Genomic DNA, 14,811 nt, shown 5'->3' on the forward strand with positions numbered 1-14,811 from the left:
AATTGAAAGTTATTTAGTTTAGTTTACGGCATAAGTGTTATTTCGCTGCTTGATGTTCTCATTTTCTTTTATCTTCTTAATGTGTGACAAAAAGTTGGAAACCCGTCATTTGAATAATCGGCTTACAAGTCTATGGGAGGGCAGCTTATGAACATGCATTTAGCCCCTTTATCCTAGAACGAGACTCAAATGTTTCGACAAAATTTAAAAGGGGGTTAGACACAGTACATTATAACATTCTATATCAAATTCTCACATGTTTCTCTAGTGTCACTGTTCTATAGTTTGGATATTCACCCGATCCTGTTTTATTAGCTACTACTAGTAGAAACTTATTAGACTTTTTAGACTACTACTACTAATAATAAAAGATGCCTTTCCTACCGCGGTAAAATTTATTAGCTACTGCCAACACTAATAAAAGATCGCGGTTGGCCTGAATTATTTCGACCAATCAATCAAAAGCACTCTTTACGGCAACAAAGATGGAGGCATCCAGTTCTGTTGCAGTACCGACGGTAGGCTACGTTCTAAATTTCTATATCATCACGATTAAGTTTTGGCGTATCTGCATGTTTATTTAGCGACTGAAGACAATAACGATTGCTTTCACTGAAATATTGTTTCAAGAAATGTGTGATTGTGCTATAGACGTCTATTTTGGATTTAAGGCGTTATTATTTTCGACTGACCTACTTTCGCTAGGTCGATCTACACAATACTTTTTACTCAAACCAAACTGAAATGAAAACTGCTGGTGTACCCTAGTATGGTTAGCAACGATTGTACTTTAAGACCGGGATTTCTTTACCAGAGTATCGTATCGATATATTCATTTGTCAATGTTTCTATTGTTTCATGTTTCGTCCTCTAGCCTTTCGTCCTTTGTTTTTTAAGAAAAGCATTTTAACAAATTTCATCAAACTTCTAATTTGCCAAATCTTTAGATATTTTTCCATACCCCACCCACTATTTTAATGTTTCGTTTTTACCTACTCTACTGTAAACACAATAAAATCAAAATAAAGCATAAACACAAACAAATTTAATCAAAGAAACTAGGCTATTAACAAATCACAAAAAATCCTACCATATACCTATCTGGCTACATTACTTGTTCTTTTTGAATGCTCTGAGCTTGTATGGGTGCATATGGAGTGTCAATAGCTGTGAGTAACTATTTCACAACTGTGTTTATATTGTTTCTAAATTTTCACATTTTCGATTAAATGACCCACAGCCTTTTCACAAAATGACCAGGCTAGGGCATCTTCACAAATTTTGGTGAAAAACCCATGCAGTCCCATAATACACTGCTTTTTATATCCCCCACCAACAAGGATATGTGAATCGCAGCCATCCGTCCGTTCCAATTGTGTCCGGAGCATAACTTCATCATTTATAAAGCCAGTTTTATTAAACTTGCTACAAATGTTCCCCATCATTAGATTATGTGTCACCCTTAATTACCAGGTCCCTGGCCACATCCAAGGTCAAGGTTACACTTATAGGTCAAATGTCTATGCGGTCAAATGTTTCCATCCAGTTCATGTCCATAGCATAACTTCATTTATTAATATTAAGCCAATTTCATTAAACTTGCTGCGAATGTTCCCCATTGTTAGATGTTGTATCGCGCTAAACAACCAGACACTACCTCCAAGGTGATAGTCACACTTAGGTAAAGCGTCTTTATATGGTACAATGTTTCCATCCAGTTCGTGTCCAGAACATGATGTTGTCATGTATTAGGTGAATTTCATTTAACTTGGCACAAACATTCGGCACCATTATTCAATGTGTCTTGCTTAAAGGGTTTCCTGCCTCCAAGGTAAAGGTCACACTTATATGTCAAATGTCCATAATGTTCTACACTTATTTATGTCAAGAGCATAATTTTGTTATTTTTAGCTTTTGTCCGTCGTGCGTCGTCCATCATCAACATTTTGCCTTGTGAACACTCTAGAGGCCACATTTATTGTCTGATCTTCATGAAATTTGGTCAGAACATTTGTCCCATTGATACCTCGACTGAGTTTTAAACTGGGTCTTGCTGGGTCAAAATCTAGGTCACTAGGTCAAAAAAAAGAAAAACCTTGTGAACACTGTAGAAGTCACATTTGATGCCCAATCTTCATGTAACTTTGTCAAAATGTTTGTCTAAATGATATGTTGGTTGAGTTCAAAAATGGTTCCGGCCCATTAAAAAAAAAACATGGCTGCCAGGGGGCAGGGCAGTATTTCTAATATGGCTATAGAGAAACCTTGTGAACACTCTAGAAGTCACAATTTTTGCCCAATCATCATGAAACTATATCAAAACATTGGTTGCATTGATATCTCGGACGAGTTCGAAAATGGTCCAGATCAGTGAAAAAACATGGCCGCCAGGGGGCGGGGCAGTTTTCCTTATATGGCTATGGTAAAACCTTGTTAACACTCTAGAGGCCACATTTATTGTCCAATCTTCATGAAATTTGGTCAGAAGATTGGTCTGTATGATATCTTGGATGAGTTTGAAAATGGTTGACTTACGTTTGCCTGAAAAACATGGCAGGCTGCCAAGGGGCGGGGCATTTTTCCTTATATGGCCATATATGGCTATAGTAAAACCTTGTAAACACTATAGAAGCCACATTTATTGTCCATTCTTAATGAAATTTGGTCAGAAGATTGGTCGCAATGATATCTTGAATGTGTTCAAAAATCGTTAAGTTGGCTTGAAAAACATGGTTGCCAAGGGGCGGGGCATTTTTCCTAATATGGCTATAGTAAAATCTTGTTAACACTCTAGAGGCCACATTTATTGTCCGATCTTCATGAAACTTGGTCAGAAGATTCATCCCAATAATAGCTTGGACGAGTTCATAAATGATGCAGATTGGTTGAAAAACATGGCCGCAAGGGGGGCGGGGCATTTGTCCTTATATGGCTATAGTAAAACCTTGTTAACATTCCAGAGGCCACATTTATTTTCCGATCTTCATGAAACTTGTTCAGAAGATTTGTCCTAATGATATCTTGGATGAGTTCGAAAATGGTTTCGGTTGCTTAAAAAATATGGCCACCAGGGGGCGGGGCATTTTTCCTAATATGGCTATATATCATGCTGTAGAAAAACCTTGTTAACACTCTAGAGGCCACATTTATTGTCCGATCATCATGAAACTTGGTCAAATGATTTGTCCCAATGATATCTTGGATGAGTTTGAAAATGGTTCCGGTTGGTGGAAAAACATGGCCGCCAAGGGGGCGTGGCATTTTTCCTTATATAGCTATAGTTAAACATTGTTAACACTCTAGAAGCCATATTTATTGTACGATCATCATAAAAATTTGTCAGAAGTTTTGTCCCAATGATATTCTGGACAAGTTCAAAAATGGTTCCAGTTGCTTGAAAAACATGGTCACCAGTGGGTGGGGCATTTTTCCTTATATGGACTTATGAATCTTCATGAAATTTTGTCCGTATATTTGTTTAAATGATATCTTGGATGTGTATGAAAATGGTTCTGGTCTGTTGAAAAACGAGGCAGCCAGGGTGTTCACTAGTCATGAAAGTTGGTAAGAACATTTTGTTCTAATGACATCTTGGGCTGCACAGAACAGGTCAGTTCCTTTGAATCTCAGGTGAGCGACTTTGGGCCTTTCAGGCCCTCTTGTTTAAGCAAATTTAATTAAACTTGGTACAAATTTTTCCCATCATTAGAAGATGTGTCGCGATATAAAGCCAGGTCCCTACCTCCAAGGTCAAGGTCACAAAGGGCGAATGTCTATACATTGTACAATTTTTAGCTCACCTGAGCACAATGAGCTTTTGTGATCGCTTTTTGTCCGTTGTGCGTTGTGCGGCGTCAACATCTGCCTTGTTAAATCTTTAGAGGCCACATTTATTGTCCAATCTTCATGAAATTTGGTCAGAAGATTGGCCCAATGATATCTTCGATGAGTTTGAAAATGGTAATGTTTGCTTGAAAAACATGGCTGCCAAGGGGCGGGGCATTTTTCCTTATATGGCTATATATGGCTAAAGTAAAATCTTGTTAACTTTCTAGAGGCCACATTTATTGTCCAATCTTCATGAAACTTGGTCAGAAGATTCATCCCAATAATATCTTGGACGAGTTCGAAAATGATGCCGGTTGGTTGAAAAACATGGCCGCCAAGGGGCGGGGCATCTTTCCTTAAATGGCAATAGTAAAGCCTTGTTAAAACTCTAGAGGCCACATTTATTGTCCAATCTTCATGAAATTTAATCAGAAGATTGGTTTCAATGATATCTTGGATGAGTTTGAAAATGGCAACGTTTGCTTGAAAAACATGGATGCCAAGGGGCGGGGCATTTTTCCTTATGGCTATATATGGCTATAGTAAAATCTTGTTAACTCTCTAGAGGCCACATTTATTTTCCGATCTTCATGAAACTTGGTCAGGAGATTTGTCCCAATAATATCTTGTTATCTCAGGTGAGCGACTTTGGGCCTTTCAGGCCCTCTTGTTTGTTTAAGTTATCACCCGTCTTGTCGCGTTTTTTTATAGCTTTTCCGACTGTGTCGGCAACTGAACATACAGCATCGTTAAAGATCTTTTCTATAATGTCTTTCTTAACATTCAACTTCAGCTAACTTTGCAAACATTATGTTAAAAGCGTGTTTTTGCACGCTTTGCAGTTTTTAGGACTCTCTCTGGGCGCTGCCATTGTTTTTTGACAGATAGACTGTGCACGCCGCTTTTATTGGAAAAAATAGCTTTGCAAAACAAACCCGATAACCATTCAATATAAGCACCGAAAAGATCTTTATTACGCAAAAAGAACTCAATAAAAATTGATACGAACCGATGTAAAAATAATATTCGTAACTTGAACTTGTAATTTTTAATGGTACGCCAAGATTTTAAAATAAATACGCAACGGACTTGAAAATAATTCGTAATTACGAAAATACGACCCTTATCTGGAGTTCTGAAATATGAGTTTTAGATCCGATTCCAACACTTTTTATAATGACTTGCACTGAATTGTAATGACCTGTATTGGGTTGTTTTGTCCTGAATCAAATTATTCGATGCCAAGGCCCTGTTGGCGGAGAATATGTCTGCAACTGTGAAGTTCTTGTTTTATTTTCAAAACAACCTGTGGCTCTCAAAAGGAAAATTTTTAGCTGATAATCAACAGAAAAGATATTAATAAGGTATAGATCAATATGAATTTCATTTATATGGTGAACCATCATATATTCGCATCCAAAAGCTGATTGAATAAAGCGTTTGTGATTATAAAAAAGTGGGTATTTGGAATGAATTTAATGAAAACATCTAAATGCTAGGGGAGAAATCGGTTTTAGGAAACTTGTATTTTGCTAGGGGAAACAGCCTGTGTTCTGCTGTAAAAAATTGGGGGAAAATTCACTGATATAAAATTAAGAAACTCCCAAAACATTATCAGGAGAGAACACCTTATTATCAACAAAAAATCCCTTATTTAAGGCAAATGACCATTTGCCTAACAGAAAAATAAAAAACAGAACATTAAAACATAAAACACAAAATGTGACTAAATCTGGCAGTGATTTTTTTGCTTTTATTATACCCCCAAAAACAAAGTTTAGGGGGGTATATAGGAGTGAGCTTGTCGGTTGGTCGGTCTGTCTGTCTTTCGATCTGTCCGTTATTAGTGTCCGCTCTCCAATTCAAGTTGTTTTCATCCGATGTTCACCAAACTTGGTCAGATGTTGTATCAAGATGATGTCTAGGTCAAGTTTGAATATGGGTCATGCCGGGTCAAAAACAAGGTCACGGGGTCACTTAGTGTGTTTTAAACATTTAGCATGGAGTCCGCTCTCTAATTCAAGTAGTTTCCATCCGAGCTTCACCAAACTTGGTCAGAAGTTGTATCTAGATGATCTTATGGCCTTGTTCGAAAATGGGCCATGCCAGATAAAAAAACTAGGTCATGGGAATATCAGTGGTAATTTTGAGCAAATAAATCACTGTCTGGGAACACGGTCTGACCTTGGAAAGGTCAATATAAAGCACTGGGAGGTTAAACAGATTTGAGAGATCCCAACCTTGGTCCAGCAATATACATGTAGTGAATGTACTAATTAGATATAAGAAAAGACACAAAACAAGACAACATTGAAAACTCAATGTTTTTAGAAGCTTGGGTCACCGCCTTGGAAATGTCAAAGGGTCATGTACGCACTGCCGGTTTAAACCAGTTTTAACCGGTTTACGGGGATACCTAACCTCAGACTTGGTCCACAATTGACCATCGTACAAACATGTGTAAATAAACATTGACTTCATAGCATTCCTGTTCAAACAAGCAAATTTGTTGAATTGATATCCACCGCCAATATGCTTAAGGACACAAAAGTGTTTTATTTGACACTACAAAAGCATTTTTTTAAGATACAAAGGACCATAACTCTGTTATTAACAGATGTTGTACATTGCCATTTAGCGTGTATCATCCTCTTATCCATATATATACTCATACCAAGTTTCAAGGAAATCTGCCAAAGCACTTCCAAGATATGGCTCCAGACACAAAAGTGACGGACAGATGGAAAGACGGACGGACCAAAAGATGGAAGGATGGACGGACGGACAAGGCCAAAACAATATCCCTCCGCCTATCGCGGGGGAAAATTAAACAGAAATACGAGAGAATAATAATTTTATTGATTTAATTACACAATGGTTTCATGTGAAGCACCAGAACTGCAACTATTTAAGAAATGATGATTTGAAGTAAATACGAGTATGTACATAATTTAAGGCCAAGCCCAAGGCAGAATAATTGTCCAATTGTAAGGTTGTCCAACGAGAGCTGTGTTTGGTTCATTCACTTCTCTGTTATTGACACTGTTTGAGTACTCTATCGGCTACAGGTAGTTAGGGTGTAGGTCACGATTCAGCTTTTTTTAGCTCACCTGAGCACAATGTGCTCATGGTGAGCTTTTGTGATCGCCTTTTGTCTGTAGTGCGTTGTCCGTTGTGCGGCGTCAGCATTTGCCTTGTTAACACTCTAGAGGCCACATTTATTGTCCAATCTTCATGACATTTGGTCAGAAAATTGGTCTCAATAATATCTTGGATGAGTTCGAAAATGGTTACAATTGCTTGAAAAACAGGGCTGCCAAGGGGCGGGGCATTTTTCCTTATATGGCTATAGTAAAATCTTGTTTACACTCTAGAGGCCACATTTTATATAGTCAGAAGTCTGAACTTGGTCAGAAGATTCATCCCGATAATATCTTAGAAGAATTACAAAAATGATGCTGGTTGGTTGAAAAACATGGCTGCCAGGGGGCGGGGCATTTTTCCTTATATGGCTATAGTAAAACCTTGATAACACTCTAGAGGCCACATTTATTTTCTGATCTTCATGAAACTTGGTCAGAAGATTTGTCCCAATTATATCTTGTTATTTCAGGTGAGCAACTTTGGGCCTTTCAGGCACTCTTGTTTAAAAACATTGCATGTTCTGTGCATTTCCAAAAAGGAAAACCATTTTGTCATTTAATAAGACCCAGTTCATTCACTGCACAATTTATGAAGTTATGACTTCTTAAAGGGGGCAACATAAAAACAGCACCCTCCTATTTTGCTCTTGATCTTTCTTTACCTCAGATGTGGAAGGACCTCATAAACTTATTTTGAAAGTTTGCGTTTCCTTAAACTTACTCTATTTTTCACCATTTAAAAATTCAAGAACACATAATAAACTTAAAACAATGTTTGCCCACATGTTGGTCTGGCCCCGCAACAGTCCATATTCTTTCTCTCATACTGCTACCAATGTTCTGCCAAGAGTGCATTTTATGTATAATCATTTGATAGTTAACTATCTTAACACAAAATTTAAAACTCGTAATTATCTTTATGCAGGTAGGACTGCCTAAGAATGGATCAAACAATATTGGAGGTGCAATTTGCGGCATACCGAGGGACACTCAATTACCCCCATGGCAGGGCGGGACCCCCCCCCCTGGCCCCCAGTGAATGCCGACTTGTTCTTTTCTGCAATGAAGACTTGTAAGTATTCCACATTGTGAAAACTGGTTCATGGGTTTGTTTCTGGAGTTGAAATTATTGTTTGTGAAATTGTGAAGTAGCCTGCAATCAGCCGCTGTTTTATTAGGTGAAAATGCCCTGTATCTATGAACACTTTCAACACTCCTAAATCAACTGACCATATTTGGATCTTTAAAATTACCTACTTTTGCACTTTAATTAAGAATTATCAAATTCTTGGTATACCAAAATGGTGCATTTCATATGACACCAATACTGCTTGCTACAAAGCTTTCACAGTTGCATGGATTTTATCTTTAAACCTTTTCAAAGACCCACATCACTCAAATTCAGTTGATCTTGACATTGACCTATTTTTTGCACTAAGACTTCAAATGGGCAAATGAATTGATACTGATCCGGCTTCCACCAGGGGTGTCACCATTTATATTTATATTTTAATTTAGGGTCACTGTCACATAACCCGAAATTTAATGTTAAAACCCTTTCATGCCTTAGAAATGTTTGTCATGCTTTAATAACCTTTTTGCGCTTTGGTCATTTTAAAAAACTTTCAAAAAAAATTTGTTTTAAATTAGTGCATGTTCAATGTCACAAGGCATTCAATTTTGCTATAGGTCAGCCCCTGTTTCAACATGGAATGTTGAGTTTCTCTGTGGACACTGATTTATCAGGAGCATGCTACTTAGATACTAAAGGCTTCAACTAGACTATTTAACTGTGAGAAAAGCGGAGCTTGCCATCTGCAGATGGCAATTGTATTATCCTACTAATGTAACCATTGGGAGAATTTTATAGAACCATAGTTTTTCATCTTTGCGTATGTTTTCTGCCATGTCTTAGAAGCTTTTCTTATTTCTTCTCAACGAAAATGCATACAGTCGGAAAGAAGAAAACTTTAAAACTTTTATACATATGAGTAGTGTTCTGAGAAAACTGGGCATAATGCATGTGCGTAAAGTGTCGACCCAGATTAGCCTGTGCAGTCCGTACAGGCTTATCAGGGACGACACTTTCCACTTATATTAGATTTTTGCTAAAAAGAGACTTCATTTAAACGAAAAATGTCATAAAAGCAGAAAGTTTTGTCCCTGATTAGCCTGTGCGGATTGCACGGGCTAATCTGGGACAACACATTACGCACATGCATTAAGCCCAGTTTTCTCAGAACACGACACATATATACCCATACTTCAAGAACAATCCCTGGGGGCTATACTGAGACTATATATCATGTCTTGATATGTATAAATATGATTAACAATGAAGACAGAGAAATATAATAAAGTTTGATGTTTTACATTTCAAATACCGGTAAAAAAACAACTGTATGATTATGTTTTGAAGATTATTTAATTGTACTATATCTATACAAGGAAATTGTTGCTACATGTAGTTGGACACGTAGATTGTTATAACTACTACTTTACCTTAAGTATTGCTGCTCATGCGAGTCAACGTTCCTGCATTACAGGTTTAGGGACGTCTTGGCATCAAGTGCAGAATTTGAAGCAAATGTGACATCAACCCTCTAGACCGATGAGAGAAACAACACTGAACTTAAATTTCGGATATAACCCTGAACAATTGTCATCAATCACATGACATGCTGCTCACCACTAGAGGAAGACCCCTATTGAATTTGGCTTTGATTCCTCTAAGGTAAAGGTCACATACATACTTCCTTTATGTGACAGCCTTGTTGAAGGGATATCTTAAGTTCTGTCTGTGACTCTTCCTCATATTTGGATTAGTTGTTGCTTACCACTAGAGGAAGACAGCTATTGATTTTGGCGTTAATATCTTGAAGGTCCATGTCACTAGGCCATATTATTAATTTTCTTTATTAGCAACCTTGTTCAAGTGATTTTTTCAGTTCTTTATGCCAAGACGAAGACTTCTATCCATTTTGGTGTTGATACTCCAAAGGTCAAGGTCACATCTTTACCCGGTATATGGTTTTGTTGTATGAAAATAGTGTCTGAGAGATATACTTAAGTACCTCTTGACACTCTCAACCTAAGTTGCCTGTAACTAACAGAACACAAGGTCAAGCTCACATTCTAACCTTTCTATTTCATGAAGTAATTTCTCATCTGTCCTGGGAACACATAATATGATAATTGTATTTTCATGTTTTTTGCCAAGAAATTTCTATTCAGGATCTTTTATTGTATGGTAGCATATGAACGTACTATTGTACTGTAAATATGCATGTAGGATGGCATGCATGTTTCACAAACATTTTTTATCTGTGATATGAGGCTACTTTGTGATTAAATTGCAATTGCTGCACAAACAGGACAAATAATGATGTCCCCCCTCCTTTTATATGTAGGAATACATTTTAAAAATACCATAAATTTCCTAATTTTACGTGTAATGGCTATACATTTTATAAAAAGCAATCCTTTATTGATGGACTCTTTAAAAAAATAAAAAAAATAATTCACAACATGGTCCTGGTAGAATTTCTTTTCTGAAAATAGTGCCATTTAAAGACATTAACTAAAGTGCACTTGCTCATACAGGTTTTCTCGTGCACATTTTATTCAAGAAGGTTTTACTAGAACTTTAATGTTCCACTGCACACAAGAATTGTCATTATGAAATGACCCCTTTCCTATATATACATATCAGGGTTCATTTTACGAATGAATACTAAGTATTGTTAAATTATAATATTTATACATTAATTAATTTACAGTAACTGACCAGACACTAGAAGGTCCAGGTGCTGATAAACTACACAAGATCAAGTCCTGGTGTACTACACCCTACAGGTATTGGCTTGTGATAAAAGGAGTGGCATGGTTGTACTTTTATATAGTAGAAATATTGTGTATGACATGCATTAAGAAAAGAGATGAATTTTTATGCCTAAAGGCTGGCACATAATTTTCAGCTCGGCTGTTTTTGGAGAAAACCCGAGGTATTGTCATAGCAAGCTCTTCGTCCACCGTCCGCGTCGTGCTGAAACCTTGACATTTTGCTCTAACATCAAAGTGCTTCCACCTACAACTTTGAAACTTCATATGTAGATGCATCTTGATGAGTTCTACACGCCACACCCATTTTTGGGTCACTAGGTCAAAGGTCAAGGTCACTGTGACGACAAAAAAAATATTCTGACAAACTTTCATTTATTCAAAATTGCACCCACAGCCGAGCGTTGGCACCCGTTATGTGGTGCTCTTGTTTTAATCGTATGTTGGTCAGTACGTCTGTCCACAATTGTGTGTCTCGTTTATATCTTTACAACTTATGGATGGATTTTTAAATAACCTGGCACAAATGTGTAGCATAGTAAGAGGAAGTGTCACGTGCAAGACCCTGGTCCCTGTCTCAAAGTTCAAGGTCACACTTAGCTTTTTAAGGTCATATTTTAAGATTCTACATTGATTGGCCTGTTTGGTCGATATCTTTGTCATTAATGGATTTTAAAATGACATGGCACATATGTAAAGCACAGTATGAGGAAGTGAGGCTTGAAAGACCTAGGTCCCTAGCTAGAAAGTCAAGGTCACACTTAGACTTTCAAGCTTACCGGTATATTTCATGATTGTGAATTTATAGATGTGTCCAGTCCATATGTTTGTCATTAGTTGATGGTTTTTAAAATACCTTGGCACAAATATGTAGCACAGTAAGAGGGAATGTCGGGCTTAAGACCATCCTTATCTCAAAAATCAAGGTCACAATTAACCTTTTAAGGTATTATTTTAAGTGCATTGATAGGCGTGTCCTGTCCATATTTTTGTCATTAGTGGATGGATTTTAAAATAACATGGCACAAACGTATAGCACAATATGACGAAGTGTCATGCGCAAGACCCAGTTCCCCAGGTCAAAGGTCAAGGTCACACTTATACTTTCAAGATCATATTTCATCATCGGCATTTAAAGGCGTGTTGGGTCAACATCTTTGTTATCAATGAATTGCTTTTAAAATAACTTGGTACAAATGTGTAGCACAGAAGACGAAGTGACACGCGCGGCTCAGGTCTCTTTATGGATTTTGCATTAAGAGGTGCAGCTGGTCTGTCGTGTGTTTGACCAAGGTCCCTATCCCAAATGTCAAAAACCCAGCGGGGGCATGTGTCATCCTCTGGAGTCAGTTCTTGTTTTGTCACAGAATACTAGTATTTTAAAAGAAAGTTCTTACGGACATAGAGATTACCATGTATTTAAGCTGGTATATGACTATCTATAATCTTATGGATATTGATGCAAATTGTCATTGATGACATGGCTAGGTCATGGTCACGAAGAAGTGGGTGAACCTTGTTGCCTCTAAAGACATGGTTAAAGTAAAGTTGTGTTTGGACCACAACTTTGTCAAGCATTATGTGATTGTAAAATAAATTGGCGCAATTGACCACTATGATGATATCGAGATGAGGATGTCGCATGAAGCAACCATTTTGTTTATTATTTTTTTAACAATTGTGTGTTTTATTTTTATTTGGTTAATTGTACAAATATGAATAAGCATGACACGTTTTTATTGTATAATATATGTTATTAATTACCGGAGTCCCTTTAAAATTAATGTTTAATATGATTCTGTACACTTTCAAGTTTTGTTGGGATCAACTTTAGATTTATGGCCTCTTAATTGATGGTAATTGAGGAATTTTGTATTTACGAAGCCATCGCATAGAATTTTATTAATTCAATTAAATTTAATATCATCACACTGGTTGAGATTAAATGAATTTTTTCAGTTCATTGATTGTTTGTTTAAATAAGTTCCATGTGCTATAATTTACTTGACTTTAAATGTCTCTTTCAGTGTTTCTGGCGGCTGGTGGAGCGATTAAAGAAAAGCCATGCTAATGTTGCAATGATATGTATGCTAAACAAAATAAATAAATTTAAAAAAAATGTTTTAATTATTGTTGTTAAATATAATTTATCAAACTTCCTTAGATGCAAAAGCCAGTGTATCGGTTTGATTTCATGGCCACGGTATAATTTAAGTATATTAGCTTTAGAAATTTGGGCATTAAAATGGAAGTAAATATGACATTTACATCATTTGACAGTTAACTAACAATAAAAAACGCGTTATTTATTAAATTGAATTACAGGAATATTGCTAATTCTAATTGCATTGAATAATGAAACAATAGTGATGTTCCAACAACGCCAAACAGAGGGCTATGAACGACTTTATCAACATGATATCTCGTCTGAAGGATTTCGCTCCATGTTAATAATTAAAATGGTAATGGTGACTCATTTAAGGTTTTAACTTATATCACATTTATGAGCCCATTTTTGACAGGATGAGGGTATCACGTGATAGTCAAGATGGTGACGTCCATGCCGAGACAGTTATTTTTTGCCTTTTTATACCCTTATTACTTCTGTTTATTGTTTAAATGACGCTCACTTTCCAGACATATCAGTAAAATAGTGATTAGCGTTTATTTCGTATTTAAATTCGCTTTATATCTCGACTTTCTCCCTGCAAATTTTACTAGCGCAGCCCTAATTATGTCATCCCGCAAAGAAATTTCGCACCGAGTAAAGTCGAGATGTAGAGCGAATATTACTATGAAATATAAGCGATTAACTGTCTTCCTAATATGGCTGGAAAAGTGAGCGGAATAAAAAAATAAAACAAGTAATAAAGGGTGTTTAAAGACGAAAAATACCTGCCTCGTCATGGACGTCGCCATCTTGTTTGTCACGTGATTACCCCCTCTGGGGTACTACACCAGGCTTTTTCTCTGAACTATAATAATGGGTAACACGACTATATGTGTGCCTTACTACGCTGTACTTCTGAACAGAGGGAGAATATTGGCATTTCTTTGTGTCTTGACAATGTGATCCTTAAATCGTTAAAAAAAATCAGTGATTGATAACAAATGTAAGCATTTAGTAGTATAAATTGTATACTTGTATAAAGAGTTATTGATGAAGTACTTTGACATGCTTGAATCTTGACATTGTGAAATGTGTTTTGTTAATATCCGCCCGGTTTCTGTCCAATTAGTGACCTTTTAATTAAAGCCAAACATGACCATTTAAGGCGACATATTTTAAGCCTTTCGGTGCTTTGATTACAAATCATGAAGCTGCTTCATTATTTCCACATTACAGTTAACATACACAACTACTTCACCCATTTGATAGACAATTTCGTTCATTGTAACTTATATCTTGCGCAAGTTTAACATAAGACGGTATTTATATAACTCTTCATTATCTGGAACTGTATTTTCAAGCAATATCCGAATTTATTTTACCCGAATTTAGTATGTAAATATCAATATTATTAGCACCAAAAATAGGAAATATTATAACAAATTAATACAAAAAAACACTATTTTTATGTTTGATAAGAGAGTGGTCTACAATATAAACCCAATACAAGTCATCGGTTTGCACAAAAAGCGTAAGAAATCAAAATTTCATATATAAAGGTTATATTACACTGATTTATCACGCTATTGTAGAATAAGCGTGAACACAAAACTGCATTTTCTAAAACATTACAACAGATGCACGAGTGCTAAAGCCTATATTTAATATTTAATAATAGAAAGTTTCTTTATGCAGTTAAACATAGAAGATAATGCCTTATCTGTGTGTTCACGTGTGTTTGTTTAAATTGAATAAATCAAGAGTTGTCGCGTATTACTCGTTACAAGGCCGTGCACGTCTGACCTTTTGAAATTTATTGTCAAAGTAAATTGTCAAAAACCATTGTGAAATATTTTTATGGGCATTTATATAGAGCACTCGGGTATCCCC

General features: G+C 36.4%; 1 long non-coding RNA gene across 1 annotated transcript; it reads left to right on the forward strand.

Annotated features, from left to right (window-relative positions):
• Positions 1 to 426: 426 nt before the first annotated feature.
• LOC127842058 (uncharacterized) lies at positions 427 to 12,934 on the forward strand. The gene is made up of 5 exons (XR_008031465.1): positions 427 to 518; positions 7,897 to 8,043; positions 9,518 to 9,705; positions 10,751 to 10,826; positions 12,839 to 12,934. It is a non-coding gene; the product is annotated as an uncharacterized LOC127842058 (long non-coding RNA).
• Positions 12,935 to 14,811: the final 1,877 nt, after the last annotated feature.

This window comes from Dreissena polymorpha, chromosome 8 (genome assembly GCF_020536995.1).
Source record: "Dreissena polymorpha isolate Duluth1 chromosome 8, UMN_Dpol_1.0, whole genome shotgun sequence".
In the NCBI taxonomy this organism is placed as follows: Eukaryota; Metazoa; Mollusca; class Bivalvia; order Myida; family Dreissenidae; genus Dreissena; species Dreissena polymorpha.